The sequence below is a fragment of the Zingiber officinale genome, chromosome 1B, assembly GCF_018446385.1.
Source record: "Zingiber officinale cultivar Zhangliang chromosome 1B, Zo_v1.1, whole genome shotgun sequence".
NCBI lineage: Eukaryota > Viridiplantae > Streptophyta > Magnoliopsida > Zingiberales > Zingiberaceae > Zingiber > Zingiber officinale.
In genome coordinates, this window is record NC_055986.1 from 159,144,911 (window position 1) to 159,154,992 (window position 10,082).

Below are 10,082 nucleotides of genomic sequence, written 5' to 3' on the forward strand. Positions count from 1 at the left end.
GTGGGGCCAGGCCAGTCACCCCAGGGATAGTTAATGAGGCTAACTAGGATTATCTTTTTTTTTCTCGACCTGATTTATTAGTGCAATATCCCCTAAGTCATGATTGACCAGGTCGACTAAGTTTGAGTTGGCTCAAACTTGAGTCTTGATGTTTGAGTTTTGATATTTGACAATATATGGAGATTGAAAGAGCAATTGTCTGATTGGGGATATTGTTGGTGCAATTCTCTTCTGGTCAAGGTTGATCGGATACTTGACTGAGAAAGTCCTAACTAGAGGTTAGGCAGTTGGAAAATCCTGATTAGTGAAACTAGGCAGATGGAAATTCCTAGTGAGTGAAGCCAGATACGTGGAAATCTAGGTGGGTCAATGTTGACCGGACACCAAGTGTTGGGAAGTCCAAGTAGGTCAAAAGAGTGATTGGATACTTGACACAAGGAAATTCAGATGGGTTAAGAGTGACCGGACATCTGGTGGAAGGAAGTCCAAGTGGGTTATGGAGGATCAGACAGCTGGCACGAGACGGTAAGTTCAAGTGGGTCAAGGTTAACTAGACACTTGACACGAGGAGAAAAGTCCAAGTGGATCAAAGAATTGACCAGATACTTGGTGAAAAAGTCTCAACAAGTCAAGGTTGATCGGATGCTAGGCATGAGGAGTCCCAACAGGTCACGGTTGATCGGATGTTAGGTTTGGGAGCCCTAGACTTGACTCGAGTAAGCTAGAGTTGGTCGATTTGATCAAATGATCAAATTGGACCAAGCCCAATCGATCAACTGATCGATTGAGCACAGTGTTGCGACAAATAGTAGCCCAATCGATCAACTGATCGATTGGGAAGCGATGCCGCGAGCACAGAACGGTCCCTAATCGATTGGTTGATCGATTAGGCATCGCCAATCAATCGATCGATCGATTGGGGGTTAGTTTTCTCGCGAGGAAGTATGAATCGATCCATTGATGGATTCAGGTTGTTTCCAGCAGAGCACAGAGGCGCTCTGAATCGATCATCCGATTGATTCAAGCCTCCCCAATCGATTGGTCAATTGATTGAGATATGACCGTTGCGTAGGAAGCGAGCAATGGACGGCTGCATTGCGTAGATGTGACGTGGCAATCGATTGGGAGTAAGGCCAATCGATCGAGAGCCCTAGAAGCGCAGAGTATACAGTCGTGGCGAGCTTCTTCTTCAGTGCGCTCTCGACACAACGTTCTTCTGATCTTCACATGACTTCTCCGACTATTCTCCGCCAGTTCTTGGAAGCTCTTGGAGACAAGTGTTGTTGCACTTCCAAGGTTCAAGAGACATCTACAAGCAACAAGAGATCAAGAAGAAGGTTTTTCATTTATATTCTTTGTATTTTTTTCTTGTGTTGAGTTGTATGCTTGTGTGAGTGTTGTAAGAGGTTTCTCCACCTCCGGTAGTACCAAGAAGGAGTTTCTTTCTTAGTCGAGAGTGCTTGTGTGTGTGGATCCTTGGATTAGTCACCTCTTCTTGAGGTGGATACCAACTAAATCCTTCGTATTAGCGTTGTAAGTATGTTTCGTGTTTCATTCCGCTGCATATCATCATCATGAAGCTAGACAACGAGCGCGACAAGCTATTCACCCCCCTCTAGCTACAAATCGTCCATAACAATTGGTATCAGAGTCAGGTCGCTTTTCACCGAAATCATCGCCGGAAAGGGCAAAGAGCTAGAGGGAGAAGAAGTTGAAACAAGTTCAATAAAGTCAAAGACTTCATAAGAGCTCAACTTCAAATGGAATTCCAAGATGGACTTGATACGCCACAAGGGTGCCTCAACCATTCCCAATGACATGCTCCGATTCTTGAAAATCAAGAATCGAAAATTTCTTCATGATGGAGATAAAGCAATGGTTTGCTCTCATGGAAGGCTTTGAAGCTAGGGGTGAGTATTCGGTCAATTTGGTTAATTTGGTATTAATTTTGTATAATTATTTTATTTTTTTAAACAAATTCGGTTAATTCGGTGTTAACCGATATAACCTATTTTTAATTTAATTCGGTTAATTTGGTTTTAGCAAAGCTATGATTCAATTCAGTTAGCCAATATTAAATTGGTTTTCAGTTAATTGGGTTAATTTATGTATCGAATTAACCGAATACTCACCCCTATTTGAAGCTCTAAAGAATTCGAAAGGCAAAATTCTCAAGAAAAGCAAATGGAGCAAGGAGTAAATTCAAAGGTGCAAGGCGAATGACAAGGTAACTAAATTATTGGTTAGTCTATTGCCAAGCGTAATCATTTGCAAAATTGGAGAATATAAGGATGCAAATGAACTATGGAGCAAATTGGTCAAGCTTCATGAATAACCCTCCACTACACCAAACCAAGAGAAATTCAAAGAAAGCAACTCATTGGAGTAAGACCAAGAGGAAGAGGACTCCGAAGTTGAGAGATGCTCAACTTTCGAAGAAGAAATCCAAGAAGATTCATCCTCAAAGGAGTGCAACTAGAAGAGCAAAGAGGGAGCATACTCTTTGTTTCATATGCAAGAGGATAAAGATGGAGAGGCCTCCACCACTAGGATTGAGGGGGAGTGTCATTCATTGACACCGGAGAAACAGGAGTTTCTACTTCCGGGTTAAATAGAGAGGAAGATGATGCCACCTCCACAAGTCAAGAAAAATCAAATAAAGGATCATGTGTTATCCCTACAAGAAAAGGTACAATAATTTCAAATTTAAATAATAAAGATCACATTATATGCTTTGAGTGTAGGGAAAAAGGGCACTACAAGAGTAAGTGTCCTAAATTGACCAAGAAGAAGGGTCAAGTGACACCTAAGGGCAAGGAGAAGCCCAAGGAGACCGTCCCTGTGATAAAGAAGAGCAAAGAGCACATAGTGTACTTCTTGTGCGATCAAAGAGGACATTACCGGAGTCAATGTCCTAAGGGAAAGAAACTAGTCAAAGTCAAGGGAGGAAGCTCAAGTCAAGGGGGAGCTCTCAAGAGCAAACTCAAGGTATCATTTATTGAACATATTCCTTTAAGTAATGATAAAAAGCATGCTAGAAATAATTTATATAATTTTAATGCTATTTATCATGAAAATAGGAAGCATGATAGAATTAAGGAAAACTATATAGCATTTCATGCTAAAACCACTCAGTCTAAGGCTAGAAAATAGATAACAAATTAGGGAATAACTCTAAGGATTTTAGATATAGGTCTAAAAATAGAAATGCTCATAGGAATCAAGGAAAATCACAATATAAGGATTTAAGGTTGGAAAATCAAGTCTTGAGGTCAAGACTTGATAAATTAGAAAAGCCCCTAAAGAAAATGGAAAATATTCTTAAGAGTCAAAATGAGCAAAACCTAGGTTTAGATAAACAAGAGTCATCCTATGATCATAGAGGTTTAGGATACAAATCTAAATCCAAGAAGGATGTCCCTTCTTATCATAGGGTTCCATATAGTTATGGAACCAACCCTAAGTCTAGGAGTCGAGTCAAAGATATGAGGGGAGCTATCCCTAAAAGTATTTTTGTCAAAACTAACTTGACTAAGACTTCTATGAAGTCAAAGAAAGTCACCAAGAAAGTCACAGGGGAAGTAATCCCTAGAGTTGACCTAAAGGAAGTGACCAAGGCTTCTAAGAAGCCTAGAAAGGTCATTAGGAAGGTAACCAGGGAAGTTATCCCTAGTGAGTACTTAGAGCATCCATGGAGCACCAATAGGCTTTGAGTTTCTAGGAGCATATTCTCTACACCCTAGATGAGTTTAGAGAGTGTCAACTCTAAATGGGTAGGGTGGTTAACCCATTCTTGATAAAGTTGACACTTGGAGATATTTTAAAGGTTTTTGTTAACCTTTGAAAATGGAAAAGATATATTGATTACTCTTTGGAAGAGTAAAATGTGTCAAACTTTGAGGAAGTGGACTTAATTTTAATTAGCACAAGTAGAAAAGAGCAAAAGAAATGTCAAGTTGAGTTTTGACATTTTCTTGAGAAAAAGAGGACAATCTAGGATCAATTTTAGTTTAGCTAAAAATTTAAGATACTTAGATAGATTATTTAGGTATATTTTATTTATGCTAATTGCCATGATTGTTTGCCCATCATATGCCATGACATTGTATTTTGCATTCATCTTATTATGAAAAATAAATAAAAATATCATGTCATGTCATACATACATCATGTAGCAATAGTATATTTTCTTTTGAAAATTATTTATTTTGATGTATGCCATAAATCTGATGTCGAGCCGAATATAGATTATTCCAGAGCGTAAAGTTACAGAGGGAGTAAGAAGAAACAAGAGGGAAATAACAACATAAGAAGTAGCTCAAGATAAGTTTTAAAAAACCTTCTTGAGAAAATAAGAGCGGGAAATAAAGAACAAAAGAGATGTAGCCGTAACGTGGCTTAAGCGAAACCAATTGATTCAATATCAAAATAACTTGTCCCCAAACATCATCTAAGCATAGGTTTATATAGTTCTCAAAACCCTCAAAAAAATCTAAAGAGAAAAATAACCAACTAGATTTATTCCCTAAGATTTAGAATAAATTAACTATCAAGACCCGGATTCTAAGATTTAGGACAAAATTAAATATAAAAAATAAACTAAACTTGATTAATAAATAACTACTTAAAAAAAACCTCAATTTTGGATTCTCTTCTACATTAGTCACTTGGAGTTGAAGATAACTCATCCTTGAGTTTAGGGTGGGTGCGTCCGGCTCCAGAGCACAATGACTTAGGTGTTTTACATTAAAAATATCAGAAGTTTTTAAGTGGATAGGAAGTCACAACCTGTAGGCATTGCCATTAATCTTTTCTGGTATCTCGCAAGGTTTAATCTTTCGATCTTTGAGCTTGTTGTATTCACCAATAGGGAAACAGTCACGAGTTAATACAGCCTAAACCATATCACCAATGTCAAAAAGAACCTGACGTCGATGCCGAACTACCCTGATCTTGTATTCGGTGTTGCTTTCTTGAATAGCTTACTTAACCTGCTCATGAATAACTCGAAGATGTTCGGCTATCTCCTCAGCCTTGAGGTTAGTTTGTCCGGGACGCGAAATAGGGACTAAATCCAGTACTCCAGATGTGGTTCGTCCATAAACAACTTCGAAAGGACTCAAACCAGTGTTCCTATTCTTTAATCTATTGTATACGAATTCTGCTTGAGGTAAAACTAGATCTCATTACTTCGGTTTGGTTCCTATGAGACATCTCAGAAGATTTCCTAAGCTCCGATTCACTACCTCGGTCTGATCATCTGTCTGAGGGTGATAGGCGTTGCCGAAGTTTAACTTTATCCCTAGCTTTTCCCATAAAGTCTTCCAAAATTGACTAATAAATTTAGTATCATGATCCGAAGTAATAGTTTGAAGAATACCATGTAAATGCACAATCTCTTTGAAGAAGAGGGTGGCAATCTGAACAACATCCATGGTTTTTTTGCATGCCACAAAGTGAGCCATCTTGGAGAATCAATCCACCACAACTAGAATAGAGTCTGCATTGGTGAGGGTTCCCTTAGATTGCTGACAAACAAAGCAACGATCCACGAAATGAGCTACGTCACTAGTTAGCTTAGTCCAATAGAAGTCGAAAGAGATGAGGGCTAATGTCTTATCTCGGTCAAAGTGCCCTTCATTATGCAATTCACTGATAATGTGTTGTACATCTAAGAAAGATCCAAAGCCGACAACCTTAATGCTCATGGTAGTAAGCAGGGAAGAATGACAGCTTAGAGCATCTGCAACACAATTAAGACTCCTGGATTGATGCTTCAATGTGAATGTGAACTCTGGAAGTGCTAGAACGGGTGCTTTGGTCATCTTTTCCTTCACCAGTTGAAAACTAGTTATAGCCACTTCAGTCCACTTGAACCAATGCCCCTTGAGATACTTAGTGATAAGAGCAATTAAGGTGCTGAAATTCTAGATGAATCGACGATAGAAAGATGTCAATCCATGAAACTGCACGAACTATCTTTGATGGATAGAAAGAGGTCAATCTAGTTGTAAACCAAGATACCATGAATGGTTTTTGGCTGCGGCCACTCTAAAACTGCATCTATCTTTGATGGATTTGCACGAACACCATCAATACTGTTGGAGTGTATACTGAAAGCCTAAGCTTTGTAAACATTCATTATGAATAAAGAATCACATTTGGTCAAATTGTCTACATTTAGTTGTAGTTGTTCAATTATTTTATATTGTAGATAACATAGTATGTGGTGTCACATGCAGAAGATAATGTTATCAGTACCTTATAAATTATAAACAGTAGCTCACGACCAAAATGGAAAGGAACAAACCATTAGAAGGTCGTAGTGTAATTAGGTATTAGTTTATCTTGACTATATAATTACACTAGTACACTCAGAGTGTATTGAGTAGGACCATTTGAGGTCGTTTCTTTTATACTGACTTTATAAAGGAACAAAGACCTCAGTTATTATGGAAGTGTGTGCTCTTAATCCTAATATAATAACAAGCACATATATTTGATATTTATTTATTTAATTTATCAATGGGTGAGATTTAGTTCGATGAATTAATAAACCCGATAAGTTGGGAAATGGTATCACTTAGTGTGTGTTGTTGATTATAGAAGAAAACTGTGTCCTAGAGATACTAGGTTGATAATGTCCTCAAGAGGAGCTCATAAGGATTGTCATGTTAAACCCTGCAGGTGGACTTAGTCCGACATGATGATAAGGTTGAGTGGTACTACTCTTGGACTAAGATATTAATTAAATGAGTTGTCAGTAACTCACTTAATTAGTGGACATTCGATATCTTAAACACGGGAAGACTAACACACTCATAATAAGAAGGAGCCCAAAAATGTAATTTGGGATTGGTGCGGTAGTTCAATAATAGTTCTCTAGTGGAATGAATTATTATTAATAAAATTAAGTTGTGTGTTCTGGGCGAACACGGGATGCTTAATTTTATCGGGAGACCAAAACCAATTCCTCCTCTCGGTCCTTATCATAGCCTCTTATTTATAGAGTACTATACCCACCTATACCCACCTTCTATACCCACCAATAGGGGGCCGGCCAAGCTAGCTTGGGAACCAAGCTAGGGCCGGCCTAGGTATAAATTGGGGTGGTCGGCCCTAGCTTGAACCCAAGCTAGTGGGGGCCGGCCAAATTAAATTAAAAAAGAATTTTAATTTTAATTTTTATTATGTGGAAGAAATAATTTATTAAGAGAATTAAAATTAAAATATCTCTCTTGTAAAAGATCTATAAAAGATTAAAGAAAGAGATTAGATCTCTTTCCTTATTTGTAGATTGGTGAGATATTTTATTTTCTCTTTAAAATTATCCACATGTTGTTAAAGTTAAAATTATAGAAATATCTTTTTATCAACCATGAAGAGATTTTTAAAGAGAAATTCTAATTTTAAAATTTCTGGAAACAAATTAGGAAGTTTTAATTGTTGATTAAAACTTGTCTAATTTATCTCTTTTAATGTGGCCGGCCATTAGAGATTAATTGGGGAAATTTTATTTTATTTTTCTCAATTAAATCATGTCAAGGGAATTAAGAAAATTTTATTGTAATTAAATTTCCTAATTTGCCTAGGCCAAGGAATATAAAAGAAGGGGTGAGGGTGCCTTCATGAGACAACTTCTATTATTTCTCTCCCTCTTTTATTCCTTAGAGTGGTCGGCCATCCTCTTCCTCTCTCCCTCTTTGTGGTGGCCGAAACTCTCAAAGGCTTGGAGCTCTTGTGGCGGCCGGATACTACTTGGAGAAGAAGAAGAAGAAGAAGGAGAGAAAGCTAGCATCTCTTGGAGCTTGGTTGGTGTTTTATTCTTCATCCTTGGTTAAGCTTTTTGTGGCCGAACCTAGCTAGGAGGAGAAGAAGGTGGTTGGTGGTTTCTCATCTCGGAAGATCGTTGCCCACACAACGTCCGAGGTTAGAAGAGGAATACGGTAGAAGATCAAGAGGTCTTTCTAAAAGGTATAACTAGTAATTTTTCTTTTCACATCATACTAGTTATTTTTGGAAATAATACCAAATACAAGAGGCTTATGATTCTAGAATCACTACAAGAATTTTTGCATTCAACAACACCCAATAGACAACGCTTTTTAATAAAAACGTTGTCGTTCTTTGTTTTACAACGCTTTTAGTGAAAAGCGTTGTCTATGGTATTTACTTTTTACTAAAGACAACGGTTTTTAATGAAGTGTTGTCTTTAGTGTTGTTGTTTATGGTCAAAGACAACATTTTTTTAAAAAACGTTTTTTAAAGTGTTGTGTATGTTTCCCCTAAACTCACTTAAAATAAATTCGCAGCCCTCGCTTTGCTAAACTCTAAACCCTCAACGCGCGCGCGCCTTCTCCTCACCACTCCTCTCCACGAGTTCTCCTCTCCACTCCTCTCCACGAGTGCCTTCTCCTCTCCTTCTCCTCTCCACGAGTGCCTTCTCCTCTCCTTCTCCTCTCCACGAGCGCCTTCTCCTCTCCACTCCTCTCCACGAGCGCCTTCTCCTCTCCACGAGTGCCTTCTCCTCTCCTTGCCGCGTGATCTCCTCTGAACCCTAATCTCGACCCAAACTCCTCACGCAAAACTCCTCACGCCGGCCCAACTCCTCCAAGTCGAGATCCCTAATCTCGCATTTCCCCATCTCCTCAATCAAAGTCAGCTTACCCTTCCTAATCTTCTCACGGCTCCTCAACTCCTCTGAACCCTTCGATCTTAGTTCCTTCCTCGCAGAGCAGATTCGAGAGTAGGAGGAACAGAAGAAAGAAAGGTAAAATTTCTTCCATCCCTCTAGAATAAGATTTTGTTTATTTTTGATTATTTTCCGAACTAGCCATTTTGCCGGATTCATACTGCATCAATTTTCCCCCTCCCCTGATTGTATTTTCTCATGATTTAATCTGGAATTTTTAAACGTTTAGCTATAGACTTTGGCAGTAGGTATTAATCCTTAAAAATAGCATGAAGCATATAACATGCTATCCTTTTTTCTCAAATTCAGTGTGAAGCTGTTGGCCAAGTTGCAGATATTATTCACATTCCAGCCTTTCTTTGTCGTCAGGTATAATGTGCAGCTTGAAATTAATCAATCTCTAGTGTTATTCTACTATTATTTTTATTGTGTACCCTTAATGCGCAGAGAATATCTCTCATTTTTATTGTATCTAAAACTTGTGTTCTGCATTATCTCATCTTAATTCTGGGCAGTGACTTGTGCCTACTCAGTTTGTTGAATTTATATCAACTACTATTGTTATATTTATGTCACTTGCCTTCTAAGAGCTTAATGGCTTAAGTATGATTTAATACATCATGCACTATTGCATTGAGTTGCTTATGTTGATGTCCCTTTGAGGAAGTTGCAGATTCTCAAGTGCTAAAGAAACAAAGTTGCTTATTATAAGTTATAATTCAAGCATTTTCCTGGAATGGTTTCATTTTTCAACTAAAGGTTAACATGTTTCAATAGAGAATATGTTTTGGTGAATGCTCCAATATTATATGACTCTACAATTTATACCAAGGCAAAAGTACCTAACTACCTATACGTAGACTCTAACAAACATGTACATATGGATAATATAGATAACTAGGTTATCTCCCCAAGTGAGAAATTTGCTATTGGGATTGCATTTTGATGAGAAACCTGTATGGTCAAAAATTTTCAGGTAGAAATACAATTTTGATTAATTGTTTAAATATTTTGTTATAGTTTCACACTATTGTTTGTGTTAATATTTTTAGGTATTAGCTCATTGTTGATTGATTAGTTATAAAGAATGGACAAAGATTGGATGTCAAAGGATAGACTATCACGTGAATATGAGAATGGAGTTGAGTCTTTCTTGCAATTTGCAATGGAAAACACTAATGATCCGAATATGGGAATATCTTGCCCATGTGCAAAATGTGGCAATCTAAAGAAGAAAAATATACAAACTATCAGGGCACATCTGTATTGTAACGGTATAGATATGACATATCATACATGGATATGGCACGGCGAAAGATCTACGATAGGGATTTCACAAAATGAAAGTGACCAAGTAGGGCCAAATGAATATGTTCGTGAGGAACCAATA